We start from the raw sequence: 20,000 nt of genomic DNA on the forward strand, positions 1-20,000 counted from the left end.
ATTATGAACGCTTTACAGCACTTTTGCAATGTTGCTGGTACTATGATCAGCGAAGTTAGGCAACGCTGAGGCCTCTCAGTTCTTGGACGCTTGACCTTAAGTCACGTCTAACAAGATCTACACAGAACCCGTCAGCTAAAGGTGCATGACTCGAATTGGGGGCCCAGGAATCTTGTACCCTTTATTGGTAATAAATGATTAAGAGTATATCATGGAATAATGTATATATATATATATATATATATATATATATATATATATATATATATATATATATGCATCTGTATAAGCATATATTTCTTTGGAATTTTCAAATCCCTTCTTTTGATATAGCTTGAAATAAATAATTGAAAAACTCACATACACTATAAATAAATATATATATATATACATATATATATATATATATATATATATATATATATATATATATATATATATATATATATATGTATATGTATATATTGTTTATAGTGTATGTGAGACGTAAACATTTTATTAATTTTTGACTCACATGAGGATCGAGTCCAGGTCTTTCACTTGAAAGGCAAGACCGCTGCCAACTAAGCCACACAAGTCATAAAAGAAGGTGGAACTTAAGCTCTACCTAAGGCTTTATATGGGCAAGCTATTCATTCAGAAGGAATAATTCGAATGAAATGCTGTCTATTGGGTCACTGCTGAATCGAGAAGTTTAGGAAAACACGCTGGTATGTAAGGCAGTTAGCCTGCCCAGGTAATTCCTTAGGTAAAGTGGCACTTAGGTTCCAACTTCTTTTATGACTTGCGTGGCTTAGTTGGCAGCAGCCTTGCCTTTCAACCGAAAGACCTGGGTCCGATCCTGATGTGAGTTAGAATTTTATTTCTGTTACTCAAGTGATCGTGTGTTGATCATTTCTTTATATATATATATATATAATATATATATATATATATATATATATATATATATATATATATATGTGTGTGTGTGTGTGTGTGTGTGTGTGTATATACAGAAATAATCAGCACACAATCACGTGTGGAACAGAAATAAAATTCTGACTCACATCAGGATCGGACCCAGGTCTTTCAATTGAAAGGCAAGGCCACTGCCAACTAAGCCACACAAGTCATTTATACATATATATTTATATATATATAGATGTATCTATATATATATATATTAATATATATTATATATAATATATATATATATTTATATATATTATATAATATATATATACATATATATATTTTATATATATATATTATATATGTGTGTGTATGTATGTATGTATACATACACGTTATGTTAGTCATTCAATTATTTACTCTAGTTTGTATCGTGAAGAAGGGTTTTGATAATTCCGAATAGATATATCCATGATCAGGCAGCAGTCTCTCCCGCATCTTTTATGTCGCATGAATATATATATATATATATATATATATATATATATATATATATATATATATATATATATATATATATATATATATATATATATATATATATGCGCCACTGCATAACCGTATGAGGCTGAAGACTATGGAAACAATATAATTTTCAGGCTGTCGAGCAAACATTTAGAAACAGGAAGCTGTATAACTTGGAAGCTTGATATTTTCCTGTAGATGGGGTAAAGAGGTTATATCAGTTTTCACTCAAAAATACGTTTCTTTTAAGCATCGGTTGTATGGAAAGTTCCATCGCCATGGTTAGAAAATAAATAGTGGTATTGGTAGTATGTCACTGACTTAAATCTGGTCCACAACTTAATCCTAGACTCTTGCAAATTATAACCTTAGGAAAAATAATCTTTATGACTATGGAGCAAAAAAGTGCTGTAATCCACACCAGTTATATATTATATACGTAGTCCAGTTTATTTTTTTCTGGATAGAGATTGTCGTGCAAACAGATTCCAGAACGGTGTAATTTGCTGAACATAACATAAAAATGTTGCACGTCGTTATGATAAGTAATTAAACGTAATGTATATTAACGTCTCCCTCTGGGAGCCATCTAAGCCCAGTCATATATTTTTGTGCAGAGATAATTAATGCTAAATATAGCCAAGGATTTTATTGCTCGTACATTAAGAAGTGAAGAATGCGCGTCATTTATATGAATGATGCTTGAATTGTGATTCGTGGGTCACGCTTGCTTGAATAGGTAGAAGTGATTAATTTATTTTACTGCGTTAAAGAAATGGACGTACTTTTAGCATTCTGTATGGAAATGGGTAATAATAAATATTAGCATTCGTGTGCTCATTTTGAATTACGGTGGTTGATCCATCTTTGCATAGAGTGAATGGCCTGAATGGCCGGGAACTTCAGGTGGAAAGCTGTCAAATAGGGCTTGGCTAGAAGTACTTAAAAAGGTGAAAAAGATATTTGAAAATGACGATATTTGGCTCCATTTCTGAGGTCAACAAAACTATTATCATTTAAGAATGATTTTAGGAGTCACGCATTGCGAAGAAATTATTGAATAGTAAAAAAAAAAAGTTTTCAACAATTTACCTTTAAAATGAAGATATAACACTAACTTTAGAATGGCTGAGAACTTGAACTTATTTTTTCGAAACCACAGCCTTTTCGTCAGTGGACAGCTAATGCATTTTTCATGAAGTCGGCTCTGCCTTCAGCAAAAGTTCAGTCGGACAAGTTGTAGAGCATTTTGGGGGATAACTTGCTATTAGTATTCCCACACGTAGTTCATTCCTTTTTGTTAAATGCAGAGGAACAAAGATAGTATCGTGTAAGAGCTCAGAGGTTGCCAGCGGTTTATTTTTATGAATGAAAATGTTTTAGTTTCATTCAGTTTGATTATATTCATGTACTAATACCGAGTTTTAGTGCACCATGGGCTCGGTGAAGAAAAATGAAGTAAGGTGTTATCTTCATTATTGTATCTGACACATCTTAATTGGTGTTCTTTTCCTTGCTTTAGTTTTTTATTACTTTAATTCTGTCGCCCTTCCTATATGGTCATAATCTAAGACGATATTATTAATATTCATAGATGTTGTACTAATGCTGATAACTTGTATGCACCTGTTACGCATATATGCATTAAGTAGATATCCGTAATTCTCTGTCGCTCTCTCTCTCATTTACTTATGCAAGTTTTCTCATTCTCATCTGTTAAAGCGATAGAATAAGGAGTTATGTACTCCCTCTCTCTCTCTCTCTCTCTCTCTCTCTCTCTCTCTCTCTCTCTCTCTCTCTCTCTCTCTCCTACTGATTTAAGTTTTGTTATTCCCATCTGCTAAAACTATGAAATAAGGAGTTATCTACTCTCTTTCTCTTTTATGATAGTAGTTCTAATATTCCCGTCTGTTAAAACGATAGTATAAGGAATTATTTACTCTCTCTCTCTCTCTCTCTCTCTCTCTCTCTCTCTCTCTCTCTCTCTCTCTCTCTCTCTCTCTCTCTTTTATGATTCTAGTTTCGTTATTCCCGTCTATTGATACGATGAAAAAGGTGTTCTCTCTCTCTCTCTCTCTCTCATTTCTCTTCATTTCTTATTTTAATTTTGTTATTCCCGTCTGTTAAAACGATGAAATAAGGAGTTATCTCTCTCTCTCTCCCTCTCTCTCTCTCTCTCTCTCTCTCTCTCTCTCTCTCTATATATATATATATATATATATATATATATATATATATATATATGTATATATATATATATATATATATATATATATATATATATATATATATATATATATATATATATATATATATATATATATATATATATATATATTATGATTCTAGTTTCGTTATTCCCGTCTATTAATACGATGAAATAAGGTGTTGTCTCTCTCTCTCTCTCTCTCTCTCTCTCTCTCTCTCTCTCTCTCTCTCTCTCTCTCTCTCTCTCTGATGTGACATTCTCTCGGTGAGACGTAATCGTTCATGGTCTGGATAATCTACCCGATAATACGCGTCTTACATACAATTAGCGAATGAAATATAGCTAAAAGTGTTCGTGAACTATCGGTGATTAGCTTAATATCAGATTAGAGCGGTAAACCGTCTAATAAGTTGTCTACGAGTGAATTAATAAAATCAGAAAATCATGGAGGAATCAGCCAACAGTGGCAAAAGGTGGAGAAATCTAGCTTGCATCGGAGATATTCAATATGATGAATTGGCAGGAAGGGAACTTGGTTTGCTGATCGTGGAGATGAATTGCAACATTGACCAAAAAGATGTGAAAACATTCACAGACATATTGAAAGGATACGATCCTTCAAACTGGAGCAAATCTGTAGAAAATATAATGAAAATAATAGAAGGGATACCAATGAAAGTTCAAGGTATCAAAAGACTTATAAAGAAAATCTACAAAATCAACACATTCCATCAAAGAAAATAAGTAAGGTGGAATTAGTGAATATATTGATTGATGCAATAGGCAAACGGATGCCTAAAGCATGTAAACTATGTAGAGTGTGGTATAGCATTGTAAATCCACAAAACCTGATTAGGAAATGCTATGCTTGCCACGTGCCGACACACCGTCATGTGCTGAAGTTGAGCAAAATAGAAATAAGGACACAAAAATATTTTGCTCAACATGTCTAGTATGGATAGACAAGGTCATTAAATCAAGACTTAATGTACAGATTGTGGAGGATGAAGAAGATGAAGAAGATGAAGAAAAGGAAGAAGAGGAAAATAGAGAAGAAAATAAGACTGAAGAGAGAGAAAAGATTAATGAAAACAAAGAACAGGATAATAGTATGGATGCAGAGAAACTCATAGATTCTACATATGAGGCAATACAGCAACATACATATGAAGAAATAAATTATGACATGATAAATAAAAATAAAATCCCAAAGAGGTTGTACCCGGATCTCCATACTGATGGGAAAGAACAAGAAAAAAGAAAAGAAAAGAAAGACACAGTATGCACCCTTTTGAAAAGAGGGAATTGCAGGTTTGGTGAAAGATGTTATTACAAACATCCCAAGATATGTCACAATTATGAGATCTATGGCAAATGTGCATATCTAGATGGCTATGAAGAGGAATGCAGCGATCTACATCCAAAAATATGTAGAAACTGGAAAGAAGGAAATGGATGTAGGTTTAATAAGAAATGTAGGTACATGCATCCTGTAGTCATGAAAAACCAAAATCAAAATCAAATACATATAAAAAACCAAGGTAAAAATGAAACAAATAAAGAAAAGAACAAAGATCATGTGATGAAGGCAAAAAGCAAGCCAACAACACATTATGAAATGTCAGCACCACGATATGAGCCATCAGCACCTAGATATAGCACAAGGAACAAGCAATGTATCTATGATGCTAGGGGATGGTGCAGATATGGAGATAAGTGCAGGTTTATGCACAAAGTGAATAAATATGAAGCTGGAAGAACAAATATAATGGAAAAGTTAGATTTTTTAATGTACGAGTTTCTGGAAATGAAAAAAAGATCAACATATCAGAACAGGAAAGAGACATGGGAAAATCCTTATTATTACCCATATTAGATAATGGAGATAATACGCAAACCATCATAGTGATGAACGCGCAGGGTTTAGTTTCGAGTAACTCAAAAAGAAAGATAGAGTTCTTAGAAGAACTAACCCAAAATGAAAAAATAGAAATATTGAATATAAGTGAAACCTGGTATTCCCAAGAGACTGGTAATGATGACCAGATAAAGGGTTTCCAAACTTATAGATCAGATAGAAAAATAGAAATCAAGGGGAACCGCGATATATGGGAGAGATGCCAATCAAGGAAAAATCTGTGAGAAATATAGTAACACAGAATGTGAATTAATAGCGGTAGAATTTGAATCTGAAAAATTAGTGAACATTGTAATATATAGACCCCCTAATACTAAAGAGTTTGACATAATAATTGAAAAATTGGATGAAATATGTAGAAATCACAAGGACTGGACTATACTCTAACCAGAGACTTTAACTTTCCTTTTGTAGAATGGAAAGAACGAATAGGAGACTGTGGTTGTATTTATACATATAAAAAGAGAGCAATAGTAGTGCAGAAGATAAGAGGCAATTTGAAAAGCTATTAGATATGCTAATAGAACATAACATTCAGCAAATAAATCACCTACCAACAAGAAAGGATAATATTTTAGACCTAGTATTTGTGAATGAGGTGAACTATGTTAAAGAAATAATAGTATATAACACGAGTATTTCGGACCATAATGTCATAGAACTAACAGTCCGTTCCAGAACATACGAAAACAGAGAAAAGCAAGAGACGAAAAAATGGGAAGGATATGGAAAATACAATTTCTATAGTAAGAATATAAATTGGTAAAAATAAATGAAGAATTAAACAAAGAATGGGAAAACATATTTGTAAGTGATGATATACAGGTAAATACCGATATATTATAAAAAATATTAGAGGAAATAGTGGAAAAATATATACCGAAGAAAAAAGTAATCATCAGTCACGAATTCCAAGAGACAGAAGGATCTTGTTCCAGAAAATTAGAAAGTGGAAAAAGCTCTTGCAAAAAGAAAAGAATGCATGGAAAGTGATGGAACTAAAAGTAAGATAGAAAATGCAGAACAAAAGATTATACAATCAAAAGAAAATGAAAAATGGAACCTAGAAGAAACGACACTACAAAATATTAAGCAAAACCTAAAATTTTTATTCATATGCAAAAAGATGAATAAAATAAGAGTAGAAATAGGCCCTCTAAGAATTGAAGGGCGATTAACGAATGAAAAAAAGGTGTCACGTTAGTGATGGTTTTGCGGGAACTGCTGGTTCCCCGCTCGTTCCCTTTTGTGATTGCTGCCTCCTTACCTTCAAGTTTTTTGTTTTGATGTTTTCGTTGGTGAGCTGCCGTGTTTCTTGCTTCAGTCGGGTCTGGTAGGGCAGCGAGAGTAGCGGCAGTGGCAGCAGCAGCAGGCAGTTTTTGAGCAGCAAATTGGAGCACGCCTACGAAGTGGAGCTCGACGTAGAGGTGGAGTGTGACCATGAGTAGTTATGTGACCACGAGCTGCTCATCTTTGATGACAGCGTGAGGCTGTCCTGACGTCTCCATCGGGGTATTCTGGTTGATGGGTTCTTGTCCCTGTTGTGCAGCTGAGGGCTGTCTTGGTGCCCTGATGGAGGACGTATGTTTGTTTGGTTTTTTTCTGCCTGCTGTTGTTTATTTTGCCCTTTTTTTTTAAAGCTACTTTTTTGTTGAACTTGATTTTGTTTAGTGCTGCCTTTTGGTTTTTTTTGTATTTATGGTTTTTATCTTTTTACCAGACCTGACTCACTTGTAAATATTGTAAATAAATTAATTTTAAGCTCATTTTATTGTTTTTGATGTTTTCCCCACCTTTGTTTGTTGCATCTGCCGTCAGTCATGACAGCCCGTCCTGAGTATGTTAAAGAACCTGCATAACGGCGGTGTACCGGGTCGTTACAATGGCGACCGTGACAGGATGGCTCTGTTTTGGCTGATTGGGGTTACTGGCATTGGAGGGGGAGCATGAGTGTAAAAAAAAATAATCTTTTTTTTTTTTTTTTAGGTGGGGAGGTGTCACGTTAAGTGATGGTTTTGCGGGAACTGCTGGTTCTCGCTCGTTCCCTTTTGTGGATTGCTGCCTCCTTACCTTCAAGTTTTTGTTTTGATGTTTTCGTTGGTGAGCTGCCGTGTTTCTTGCTTCACTCGGGTCTGGTAGGGCAGCGAGAGTAAGCGGCAGTGGCAGCAGCAGCAGGCAGTTTTTGAGCAGCAAATTGGAGCACGCCTTTGAGTGGAGCTCGACGAGGTGGAGTGCGACCATGAGTAGTCGTGTGACCACAAAGCTGCTCATCTTTGATGACAGCGTGAGGCTGTCCTGACGTCTCCATCGGGGTGTTCTGGTTGATGGGTTCTTGTCCCTGTTGTGCAGCTGAGGGCTGTCTTGGTGCCCCGATGGAGGACGTATGTTTGGTTTTTTTTTCTGCCTGCTGTTGTTTATTTTTGCCTTTTTTTTTTAAAGCTACTTTTTTTGTTTGACTTGATTTTGTTTAGTGCTGCCTTTTGGCTTTTTTTTGTATTTATGGTTTTTATCTTTTTACCAGACCTGACTCACTTGTAAATATTGTAAATAAATTAATTTTAGGCTCATTTTATTGTTTTTGATGTTTTCCCCACCTTTGTTTGTTGCATCTGCCGTCAGTCATGACAGCCCGTCCTGAGTATGTTAAAGAACCTGCATAACGGCCCACTCGGGTCGTTACAAAAGGAAATATGTAACATATTAGCAGAAAGATATAAGAGTGAATTTACACCTAGAATTGACAATGAAGATAATGATACAGAAATAAGAGATGAAAATACTGAATACTTATCAGATATAGATATTACAGAAGCCGATATTGTGCAGGCTATTAATGAAATTAAAAATGGATCAGCAGCAGGACCAGATGGAGTACCTGCCATATTGTTAAAGAAAGTGGTTCATTCAATTGCAAAGCCGCTAGCAATATTATTAAGACAAAGTATAGATACAAGCAAGATTTATGATGAGCATAAATTAGCATATATTACTCCTACTTTCAAAAGTGGTTCAAGACTAGAGGCAAGTAATTATAGGCCTGTGAGTCTGACATCTCATATTATGAAAGTATATGAAAGGGTAATGAAAAAAATATAATGAAACATTTAATGAAAAATAGATTGTTCAATATAGGACAACATGGTTTTGTACCCGGAAAAGTACACAAACCCAACTGTTAGTCCACCATGAAAGCATATATAAAAATATGATAAATGAAAAAGATACAGATGTGGTTTACCTAGACTTTGCAAAAGCTTTTGACAAGGTAGATCATAATATATTAGCGAAAAAATTAGAAAACATAACATTGTTGACAAAGTAGGAAGATGGATAAAAGAATTTTTGCAAAATAGAAAACAGATAGTGATTGCAAACGATGAGAAATCGGATGAAGCTACGGTAATATCCGGTGTACCACAGGTACGGTGTTAGCTGCATTGCTGTTTGTGATTATGATTGCAGACATAGACAGTAATGTTAAGGACTCAGTAGTAAGAAGTTTCGCAGATGACACAAGAATAAGTAGAGAAATTGCTTGTGATGAAGATAGGAACTCGCTACAAAGAGACCTAAACAAAATATATAAATGGGCAGAGATAAATAGGATGGTATTTAACTCTGATAAATTTGAATCAATGAACTATGGTGATAAAGTAGGAATGCTATATGCATATAAAGGACCTAATAATGAGACAATCACAAACAAGGAAGCAGTTAAAGACCTTGTGTGATGTTGAATAGGAATGTGTTATGCAATGATCAAATAGCAATTTTATTGGCAAAATGCAAAGCAAAAATGGGAATGTTGTTCCGGCACTTCAAAACAAGAAAAGCTGAACACATGATTATGCTTTATAAAACGTACGTACGTAGTCCATTTGAATATTGCAATATAATATGGTACCCACACTACCAAAAGGATATTGCACAAATAGAGAGAGTGTACAAAGGTCATTTACAGCTAGAATAGAAGAAGTTAAGGACCTTGACTACTGGGAAAGACTACAATTCTTAAATTTATATAGTCTTGAAAGGAGAAGAGAACGCTACATGGTAATTCAAGCATGGAAACAGATAGAAGGAATTACCGAAAACATCATGGAACTAAAATTATCAAAAAGAGCAAGCAGAGGTAGATTAATAGTGCCAAAAACTATACCAGGAAAATTAAGGAAAGCACACAGGACATTAATCCACCACGCGCCAGCATCGATAATGCATGTGTCTATTCAATGCGCTACCAGCTCATCTGAGGAACATAACAGGAGTGAGCGTAGATGTGTTTAAGAATAAGCTCGACAAATATCTAAGATGCATCCCAGACCATCCAAGACTGGAAGATGCAAAATATACCGGAAGATGCGTTAGCAACTCTCTGGTAGACATCAAAGGCGCCTCACACTGAGGGACCTGGGGCAACCCGAACGAATTGTAAGGTCTGTAAGGCAAGGTCTCTCTCTCTCTCATTTACTGATTCTAGTTTTGTTATTCCCGTCTGTTAAAACGATGAAATAAGGAGTCATCTACACTCTCTCTCTCTCTCTCTCTCTCTCTCTCTCTCTCTCTCTCTCTCTCTCTCTCTCTCTCTCTCTCTCTCTCTCTCTCCACATAAACACTCTTGTGTTTTGAAACTCTAATGATCGACTAACTTTGGAGATGATACGTGACCTGGGTCCCATAATATCATCGCCCCGAGCATTATTCGGTCATCCTAAAGACTCACTGGGGGTTAGGAGGGGGGCAGAGGAAGGTGGGGGAGGTTAGAGAAGGGAAGGAATCCACGTGTCATCTTGGCGGTTGACTTCCGCAGTTTCTTGACTTCATACCTGGACTGTCCAAAGACTTCTCTTTTCTTGTTGAATATCTCCTGTCTGGGTTCATTTTTCATTATTTATTTATTTTTTTAACGCTGAGACATTTGTCTGGTGAATTCTTTCGCGACACGAAATTGTCTGTTTGTGTTTTTTGTGTATTTTACTTCTTCGTTTACAATTTATTTATATGAGGGTATGATTACTTTCGTGGTTGATCTTGGTTAAATTTCTCAAGAAACTAATGGTACGTTGTTGTACGAGAATTCAAATTCATTGATGAAGTAGCCTCTGCTGAAATATTTTTCCACTTATTATATCTCTATTTTTTCAGCTGAACTATAGGTTTTTGTACGTCCTTCACCAGGAACTAGTTTGAAAACAGTTAATATTCTGAGATTTTCACTGTCACATATTGTTATGAAAATAGTACATTTTAATTGCTAAAGTTTGTCCAGCTAGCATTTCCTTTCCAAGCTTTTAGAAATGTATCGGTAATGTTTTACACTTCAGGGAGTAATTTGCTCATTACGTTTACATGGATGGCCTTGTAATTAACGAAGTAGTCTTTTTTACAAGTTACATATTAAAAAAAAGCGGTTTCTGACAAATTCCTCGCAATATGAAATAAAAATTAAAAAAACAAAGACAGATTTCATGTCAGAATAAGCTTTATTTTGACTAGTTTTGTCCGATGTAAGAGATACCGAATGAGCGTTTTGCATTACCGATTTGTTTTTACGACGTACAGCTTCTCTGTTTAGTGGGCAATTAAAGGCAGGTGTTGTGTGAAAAGTAAAAAAGTTTCGACCGACTGGTCACTGGATTTGATCCCATGTTTAATTGTAGTCTTCATTTCCATGATGCTTTGGAGTTGAGATTTTCGTTGTCTGTCTTAGTTTATAGGATAAGTTCAACAATTCTGGTAAAAATAGACTTCTAATTGAAAGGAAACCAGATTCTTCAGTAATGGTTTCAAGCGCTGACATCAATAATGAAAGAAAAACTATTTTGAGTTAACCTTTTACTTAAATGTCATGTCACTGTGCTGTTATATAATGTCTTAACCTTAGTAAGTTCACACCGTTGTGAATCATTTTTCGTAGTGTCTTAAATGAAAGTCATTGGTGTAATTACTAGCTAAGAACATAAAGTAAGCGTAGAGGGAAACGAGATAAGGAGAAAGGGATAAAGGAAAGAATATTACCCGATGAACGGTTTACGACCGAGGATATTTACAAGGGAGCTTCCCGTGGCAGTAACAATTAGCTTTATGATGTGGCATCGCGCTCATTATCTCCGTTTTATTCGGCGCTCCGAAGGGGAGGTGCATAGAAGCTCCTATTATTTTCAGGTTCCCTCTTACTCCCATTTCCTTTTGTTTTCATGGGGTAGCCCTTTCAGCTCTCCCTCTCCTCCTCCTCCTCCTCCTCCTCCTCCTCCTCTTTTAGTGAAGGATGGGAGTGGATGGGGAAAAGGGGATAGCATTTGCCTGGCTTAAAACAACAGCTCAACAAATTGAAAAGGATTGTTTTTAACATGTCATTCATACACGGAATTTCTGTGCTTAACTGATAATGAAGTCCTTATAGATATTTACGTCATTTGTAGTTTATTTATTAATTATTTATTTATTTGTTTTTTACAAAAACATGGTAAGAATTTTGTTCAGCAGCACGCCGATGGGAAAGACCCGCTTTTAAAAACTGGACTAGCTCAGTTTCCTTCTCGAGGTTTTCTTTCGTCAGTTGACCCCGAAGGCTTCTAGAAGAGTTTTTTGCTCTGCCTGGGCCGTCCAAAGGAGCTCTTTCCGTCTGGCATTGTTTTCCCACGGCTTTTTATGAGGGGAAAATTGAATTAACCCCAAAAGGGGCTTTACTTTGTACGTGGGATTGCGCTGGTATAGCCCACTCATTTGGACGGTTAGAATGGCAAGGAAGGATTGTTTCAAATTCACTTCAATTATTTTCTCCTCTCTCTCTCTCTCTCTCTCTCTCTCTCTCTCTCTCTCTCTCTCTCTCTCTCTCTGCACGCCGTTGCCTTTAGTATGCCTTTTACCATCTCTTCGTTATGGCTGCTCGTCATCATCATCATTATCATCATCATCCTCATTATTTATAAATTTGTTTTCGTTGTTACTTTTGATTGTCATTTCACAGGTATCATAACGCCTGTATGCAAAGACCTGTGCTACACTATTGTGCTTTAGTACTTCAGTTTGGTCCCTTTACTAGATATGAAATTAATTCTATCAATAGCCTTGCTTTCTCTTCTGTGAGGTCCAGCACCACAAAGTTTCTACAAGTTTTATTTCTTTTGTGGCAAAATCGTGGAATATTTCTAATTCTGTAGTGGAATCGTTGGAACTTCAGAAGTGCAAATTTGGTAAAAATGCGATTTTGTTGAACAAGATGAAATGAATCTTACTTCATAGATTATTTGTAATATATCTCATTTATTTTACTCGGTTGTTTACCTTAGATGTTATTATTATTGATTTTGTTCGTTGTTCTTTGTTATTATGGTGATAACAGAGACTCTTGGGAGACGTAGAACCATGTTACTGATCAAACAGCGTTGATTTTTTGTCACTCGCAGGCAAAATCAGTAGATGCTAAAATGGATTTCTTGTATAAGGTTCTTATCACAACAGTGAACGCTTGTCGTTCATGTGACAGTTTTCCCTGGGTCATAACTTCTAGGTTGGCAAAGTTATTTTTCTTATATCTGATTTGCACGATTGCAGTTATATATTAATACAACTACAATGGGAACTGCTACAACTAGTAGTAGTAGCCAGGTTGTTGGGCGTCCAACATTCTTTTTTCCAGTTTTGTTTTGCAAAACTTGTTGGAGAATGTGTACCTCTTATTTGTGGTTTCTTTAAACTTGGGCTGAACTATGACCACTGTACCAAAGGTTTCCATCCTCTATGAAAAATCGACAGACGAAAAATCTGTTGATTTCGAATGATCTCACAGATCACTGGGTCATTAGACATAAAAAGCTCGATTTTGAGACGAAAGGAATACTTGATTATGAAAATCAGTGAGGTAGATGTATTTTCTCACTCTTAGCAGCAAGGAATGTATTGAGTGAGTTCTGTACTACACTATGAAATTATTTTTCGATGTTTAACTGGCATTTTTGTTCATAGGATTCAGTTTTATTTATTATTTGGTATTAATTGCATATATTCTTTTATGGTGTATAAAAAGTTGTAATACTTTCGTCTTTGATATTTCCTTCCTCGCATACCAGATTCTCATCTGTGAACGTTTCCCATATAAGTTCATTGTCCTCTGGCGTATTCAAGCTGAATGTGTAATCATTATTGATAATAGAAAATGTCACCGGGGTTACTACTGCTACTACTACCACTAACTACTTTTGCTATACTACTACTATTATTAAAATTTCAGATTTACTCGAAATAGCAACATTATACTTCAGGATTGCTCATTCTGCTAGTTTCTACTCTACTTTTTATTAATTGTTTTTATCGCTTTGATGTTCTGTACAAACAATTTAATTTTTTTTTTTTTTTTGTCAGTGCTGTATAACTATGAATTGGAATAACTTGAATATTGTGAGTTTTTATCCTAACGAATTCATGTTGACATATGATGCGGTTTCGTAGTTCCGTTTTTTTAGTTTTCTGTAAAAGAAAACTATTGAGATGGCTATTTGTCTGTCCGTCCGCACTCTTTCTGTCCTCCCTCAGATCTTAAAAACTACTGAGGCTAGAGGGCCGCAAATTGGTATGTTGCTCATCCACCCTCCAATCATCAAACAATCCAAATTGCAGCCCTCTAGCTTGAGTGGTTTTTAAAATTTTATTTAAGGTTAAAGTTAGCCATGATCGTGCGTCTGGCACCGCTTTAGGTGCCAACAACGCAGGCCACCACCGGGCCGTGGCTGAGAGTTTCATGGGCCCTGGCTGATAGTTTCATACAGCATTATACACCGTACAGAAAACTCGATTGCGGCGAAGAAACTGTGGCGCATTTTTTACTTGTTTATATATAATTTTTAAAATGTTTGATTAAGTGTTAATTTCACAGTTTTATCTTAAGCATTCTTATTCATCGAAATAACCGTTACAAATCTTTAAAAAAAAAAAAAAAAATAACGCGATTTACAGGAAAATAGCCCCATCATGCTTGTGGATTATATTACGGATGCCTCGTGCGCCCTGGCGAGATGTGATCATTTTTGCCATGAAAACGATTTTATTCCGCAAGGAATGGGAATTTTCCGCGGGAATTTCAATTTTGATCGCGCGTTTCCCGGAAGGCTGTTTTCCTTCAGATTCATCTCAGAAACGGCCTGAAATAGCCTCGACTATTTCATTTTGGAGTCAGATTCTTTATGGATGGGATATATAAACAGTGGACTGCTGGGGAGAGAGAGAGAGAGAGAGAGAGAGAGAGAGAGAGAGAGAGAGAGAGAGAGAGAGAGAGAGAGAATTACCCTTTATTATGGATATGTTTTGTTTCTGGGGTGTTTCTGTGAGAGAGAGAGAGAGAGAGAGAGAGAGAGAGAGAGAGAGAGAGAGAGAGAGAGAGAGAGAGAAAACAATTTCAACATCGGCATACGTTTCTCCAAGTCTTGTATGTGCGTGTAATGAGAGAGAGAGAGACTCATTACCGCAATCCCCTGTTGAATTTGAAGGGAAAGATTTCGTAACTAACTAGATCTGATGATGCTTATCCGTTTACCTAGTTAGAAATAAAGGACGAGAGTGAGGATCTGATCTTAAAATTCGATGGTAGCGACTTTCTAGTCTCTGCTAATGAGAAAGAAATGGGTGTCGGACAGGGAGACACATCGGTTCCAAGATACTGAATAAGTGACGATTGGCACTCCAAAGACGAGGGAATGAAAGCACTCTATTTTGTTGGTTACCAAACTTCTTAAACTTGGCTACTTTCTTTTCATAAGGTCAGCTATAGAATTTTTTTTTTACAGGGTGAATGACCTTTGCCATCTTTTTTTTTTTTTTTTACAATAATATTCTCATTACGATTTCTTAACTTGAGAATACAATGGGCTGAAAAGATTAAACCTTTACAAACATTTAGCAATGTCTTATGATGTACTCATGGCAGTCTAACATTATGCACAGAGGGGCCTTATATTTCTTTTATATATTTATTAATTTACTTGCAGAATAAAGAATGAAAAGTGATTTAAACGTGTGTCAGTTCCTGTAGAAGACATATTATTATTATTATTATTATTATTATTATTATTATTATTATTATTATTATTATTATTATTATTATTATTATTATTATTATTATCACTGCTACTACTTCTGCAACTGCGAATCATTAGTCAAAATATTAACATTTACAACTATGATGGAAAATGTTTTTTTAATATAATACACAAAAATTGACGTTATAACAAGAAAAATGTTTTTAGGAAATATACAATCGGTACATGTATATGAGTGTTCATAGAAATTCCAGTGATGAAAACCTGTACCGACATGTGAAGAAAGCTACCAATTTCTGCGAATTCATATCGCGATGCAATTTGCATGAAATTCCGAAGTAAAGCAAGCTCGTCCAGTAATATGGAAACAGGAAGGCACTTCACGAGATTAGGTTGGTAAACACGCTTAATTACCTGAAGTGTTTTCCCATTGTTATGGATTTCATAGCAAATCACGTGTGTATGTGCATCACGTAACACAGTAATCTCATTTGTGATTATAATGTGTTTGCACATAAATATGCGCACTCGCGCGCACGCACACCACACATATATATATACTGTAACGACCCGAGTGGGCCGTTATGCAGGTTCTTTAACATACTCAGGACGGGGCTGTCATGACTGACGGCAGATGTAACAAACAAAGGAGGGGAAAACAACAAAAACAGTAAAATGAGCTTAAAATTAATTTATTTACAATATTTACAAGTGAGTCAGGTCTGGTAAAAAGATAAAAACCACAAATACAAACAAAAGCCAAAAGGCAGCACTAAACAAAATCAAGTTAAATAAACAAAAGGTAGCTTTTAAACAAAAATGGCAAAAATAAACAACAGCAGGCAGAAAAAAAAAATACCAAACATACGTCCTCCACCGGGGCACCAAGACAGCCCTCAGCTGTACAACAGGGACAAGAACCCATCAACCAGAAAGCCCCGATGGAGACGTCAGGACAGCCTCACGCTGTCATCAAAGATGAGCAGCTCGTGGTCACACGACTACTCATGGTCACACTCCACCTCTACGACGTGCTCCACTTCGTAGGCGTGCTCCAATTTGCTGCTCAAAAACTCGACCAACGTCGACTCAAAAACTGCCTGCTGCTGCAGCCACAGCCGCTACCTTCGCTGCCCTACCAGACCCGACTGCAGACAGAAAAACGGCAGCTCACCACGAAAACATCAAAACAAAAAAAACTTGAAGGTAAGGAGGCAGCAATCCACAAAAGGGAACGAGCGGGGAACCAGCAGTTCCCGCAAAACCATCACTTAACATGACATATACCTATATATATAAATGTGTATGTATATATGTGTGTGTATAACTGAATCAAGGAAATATGGAACTTGATGAATATATGAATACAGGTAATGCCACAAAGGAAAGAGAAACGACGGAATGGTGCTAGGCCTTTCGACTTATTGTCCTTAACTTAGCAGCCTTTATTTATATATTTATATATATAAATGTATATGTGTATATATACATATATATATGTATATTATATTATATCTATATATATATATAATATATATATATATATATATATATATATATATATATATATATATATATGCATGTATGTATGTGTGTATGTATGAGTGTGTTGTGTGTGTGCGTATCTACTGATTCACAAATTCTCTGTAATTTGAGAGCTCATTCATTTCAGGAAATTTCTTCATTTCTTACGCATACTTAACAAATATTTCCGTTTTATCCTTATGTGCTCTTCTACCTTCCTTCTCATCAAATTAACATGTATAAATTACATTTGCAGCTACTCCTCTCAAACATTTCTCACAAAATAGCCGTTCTTCGCAAAAGCTGCCCTCTTCTTATATATTTCATGGATTTCCTTATCAAACTGCTAGTAACTTGCTTCATCTATATTTTTAGCTCTTCCTCTTCAACAAAAACTTGCATCTATCTTAACCTATGATTAAACAAAACAAAAACGAGAAATACCTCCAGTCATTCTTTATCTTTCCGCTAGACCCATCTTACCCTTGTCTATAACTAACCACATTTCTTGTTGTCTTGCCAAAATTAATTTTACCATAAGTTTTTCACCAGTGATTTAATCTTGAAGTTAAAGAAGTCAAATATTATCTCTGGTTAAATTATTTACATCCAAGTCTTCAAGAGTTTCAAATAAGAATTAAAGGGTAAGGCATCTGAGTCTGTTCCACATTTGGTTGTTCTTCTTTTTGATGTGAAATCCTAATCCTGCTTGATAGATACAACCTCTTGGCTGTGTATTTGAAAAAATAAAAACACATTGAATCGGCTTTATTAACCGGTTTTGTGACGGCGGTATTTTTGACACACAGGGGATGGGGCTGCAAGGCTTGCGCTATTTCCTGGTATCACGCGGCAGTAGCAAGTGTGAATGCCGTTGGCCTCAGGAGTAAGGATTATCTGCCTTCTATGGGGCATTTTTATCCATTAAGGGGTTCACAACCCTTTACTGGGCTCTCCCCTGCACTGAGGTGAATCGTGTCTGTACCTTAATCTCTCCCTCTCTCTCTCTCTCTCTATACACACACACATATATGTATATATATGTGTGTGTGTGCATGTGGGTTTATCTGTGTATTTACAGACAGATGCACTCAGACACACTATGTATATATGTACAGTATATGTACAGTATGTATGTATTATATACTGATGCTGTAAAGATGATCATATGAATTTCATAGTCCAGTTCATAACCGGCAATGATTTCTTCTTTCCAAACGAGCAAAAATTTAGTTTTCATGCGCATCCTTTGCCATAAGATTTTAGAATAATCACCCCAACCACCCCTCTGAAAAACAGGAAACGCCGAGTTACATTTTTCATTACAGCGTCGACGAGGAGGGGCATCCGAGACGCTCGGCGTAATTTCGAGGCAAGAGAAGCTGAAACGAACATTTGAAAAGGAATCATTTGACATTTTAGGATTTTAATCTCGCCAGCCAGACGTGGGGGTGTGTGCGTTTGCCGAAAGAAGCAATTCAGGGGACACGTGCATTCTTTTTCATTATCGTTTGGCTGATTTTGCCCTGTATATTAAAATCTTTCATTTGACTTCGAGACCGTCGTTCTGTCGCGACAAGCGGTCATGGTCTGTGATGGGTGGTAAGTTCGAGAGACATTTTAAAATGTTCGTTATGACTTATTTATTTATTTATCTATTTATTTATTTACTCTAGGTAGATGGGAAATGGTAGAATGATAGTGGACAGACCTGGTGTTCATAATATACTCATAGGTAAATGGACATTACATATTTGGAATTCTTTACCAATGGTTTCTGCATAAAAAAAAAATTACAATGAGGTTATTCTAGAGGATTTTTCATTTCGAATGGCGGACCCCTCCCCACCCCCGTCGTAAAAAAAGAAAAAATAATCTGTTCGTGTTTTACCTGTTTTGATTTAAGCTTACTCCGAATCCTTCAACGGAAAACAAAATAAACTGTCAACTAGAAAGAAAGGATAACCAAGAAGGACTTTTGATATTTTCCCTTGCTACTGAGAGACACTCTCACCCTCTTCATTTTATAGACATTTGTATACTATTGTGATTTTACGGTAATGTTAATCCGTGGATAATCATATATCTTAACTATGCCTTCGTGAAAAATGCGTAAATAAATAATTAAATACACTCCAAATAATAGTTCAATATTATAGATTTGTCATTCCCAATAAACCGCTTTCCTGGCGCGGTTCCCCGCTCAATTGCTTGTCTGAATGGGGCTTCCGCATTTCTTATCATCACAACCAGTACTTTATCATCTTGCGTTTGACTATTATAATTTTTTTTAATGAAGTTCTAGGACGATAAGGAGAGAAGATTACTTTAGATAATGAAATGTTGGAGATATGTGTATCTTCGTGTATACAGTTTGTTCATAAGTAAATATGTATGAAATCATTTTATGAATTTCGAAACTTTACAACACGTTCGTATTCAAGGATGATGAAGAAATATCACGACAGATAATCAAATACTGGAGCTACGTGTATGTTCGTATATACATTTGCGTATATGGGAAAGTAACATGCATGAAAACGTTATATGAATTTCGAAATTATCCACTACGCTCGTCTTAAAGAATAAGGAGAGAGGATTACTGCAGATAATCAATATATATGTATATATATGATATATATAAATATATATATATATATATATATATATATATATATATATATATATATATATATATATATATATATATATATATATATATATATATATACATTAAGCTACAAATGTCATTTAATATCCAATTCACTCTACCTCGGAAATAATATAGGTGTATATACAGTATGTTTACCGAAGGGGAATTATAGTTGATAAGAAGCTCGCCGTCCCACGGCCTGATATTGAGCGACATTTATAGCTTAATGCTTGTACCGTATAT

This window comes from Macrobrachium rosenbergii, chromosome 4 (assembly GCF_040412425.1).
Source record: "Macrobrachium rosenbergii isolate ZJJX-2024 chromosome 4, ASM4041242v1, whole genome shotgun sequence".
Taxonomy (NCBI): Eukaryota; Metazoa; Arthropoda; class Malacostraca; order Decapoda; family Palaemonidae; genus Macrobrachium; species Macrobrachium rosenbergii.